We start from the raw sequence: 2217 nt of genomic DNA on the forward strand, positions 1-2217 counted from the left end.
GTTGGATTAGGTGTCTAAGTCCATAACTATAATTGGTATGTACTTGACCCGAGAGTAGCATGGTCCATTCGGGTTGCATATCACAAGGACAATTTGTGGATGGATATTTGAGTAAGAGGTTATCTATGATTTATTAATATATTATAAGTTCTAATATATTAATATGAAATCATATTATTTAATTAGTATTGATCAAGAATTAATTTGGAATTAATTTAGTGATCAAAAGAGACTAATTAAATTAACGGGGACTGATTATGTAAATCAAGGACATACATATATATATGGTTTGGGCTATTGATCCATGATGGGCTAAGTTTATGTAAGTTTCCATGAAGAGTTAGCCCACATGAAATATGGATCATAACCCAAAGTGTATGAATTAGGGTTTACCCATGACTTTTGGATTCCTACATAACCCCATGGCTATAATAGGTTACAACAAGTGTTCTTGGAGTTCATAACCGATTTGTGTGCCTAGTAATCTCTCAAGTCATCCAATTATTCAAGGGTGTGTTGTGAACCGTTTGAGGTGCAACATTTGAGACACTAAGTTCTTAAAGGCCAAAACTACAAGCTACAACAATAGGTAATTATTCTTACTATATTTTATGATTCAAGCATCAAATCATATGCTAGTTGTAGGCTTATGCTTTGGATATTTATTGCATGTATAATTAGAGAAAATATAGATCCAATAATTTAGGGTTTTATGTGCACCATAGGATGTTGTAGTATACTAAAACCCAACAATAATGACATAAACCTAGATCTAAAGAGAAACACATTAAAAGATGGAAAGTTGAGGACTTACTAAGATTCCAGAAAATGCACACAAGTGAGGGGTAAGATTGTTTGGTGAAACAAGGCACCCCAACTTCTTCTCCTTCTTCAAAACCAAAAAAAACTTTCAAGAATGAGCTCAAAATCTTCAAAAGATCTAGGTTTTGGCCAAAGGGCCGTTTTGAAGTGATGGAGGTTGAGGGTGAAGGAAACCCTAGACCCTCACTTTCTTTAAATAGGGTCCAAGTCTGAAATTAAGGTTTTGCATCATGTGAGGTGTCACGTTGTGACCCATAGAGTGTCATGTTGTGACACTCAAAAGATTCCCCCGATAAACGCGACCATGTCACGACGTGACGATGCTTCCCTCACGTCGTGACCCATCCAAGAACCCCAAAATTGATTTACACTTTCATACCTCAAAATCAGGATGTTACAACTCTCCCTCAATTGAATCAGACTTCGTCCTCGAAGTACGCCGCCGGAAAAAACTTGGGGTAATGCTCTATCATCTCCTCCTCAGGTTCCCATGTCTATTCGGAACAACTTGGGGTAATGTAGATCCAACTAATACACAATATTGCCCAACCGATACGCAACATTGCCCACCCGATACACAACATTACTCACACGGGGAATGATCCTAAAGGGACCACTATACCCGGAGCCCAACTTACCCCGCTTCCTAAACCGGATGACACCTTTCCAAGGTGACACCTTCAGTAGCACATAATCCCCAACCTAAAACTCGAGGTCTAAACGTCGACAGTCGGTATAGCTCTTCTGGCGGCTCTACGCGGTCTACATCCAGTCGCGCGCCTATTGTATCAACTCGGTGGTCTTGAGTATCACCTGAGTACTCCCCATGAATCGATGCCCAGCCTCGCCTCAAAACAGGGGTCTGACATTTCCTCCTGTAGAGCATCTCAAAGGGATTTCGATCAATACTCGCATGATAATTATTGTTGTATGAGAACTCGGACAATGGAAGATAAGTATCCCAACTCCCGCCAAAATCTAACACACATGCTCTGAGCAAATCCTTGAGCGTCTGAATGGTCTGCTCACTCTGTCTATCGACCGGAGGGTGGTAATCAGTGTGGAAATGTAGCTGAGTACCCAACTCCTCATAAAATTTCCTCCAAAATCTGAAGGTGAAGCGAATATCTCGATTAGAAACCACCAATACTTGCACCCCATGTCGAACCACTACCTCACTGTTGTAGATATCATCCAATTTCTCGGCAGAGATGCTCTTAGCAATGGGTATAAAATTAGCACTCTTGGTCAATCTATCAACAATCACTCAGATAGAATCAAACCCCCGCATCGTCCTAGGAAACTTTGTAACAAAATCCATGGTGGTCTCTTCCCACTTCCACATGGTAATGGGTGATTTTTCTTCATTTTGTCGTGGGGTCTCTAATGTTTGGC

The sequence above is a fragment of the Lactuca virosa genome, chromosome 6 (assembly GCF_052849685.1).
Source record: "Lactuca virosa cultivar CGN04683 chromosome 6, Lactuca_virosa_CGN04683_v6, whole genome shotgun sequence".
In the NCBI taxonomy this organism is placed as follows: domain Eukaryota; kingdom Viridiplantae; phylum Streptophyta; class Magnoliopsida; order Asterales; family Asteraceae; genus Lactuca; species Lactuca virosa.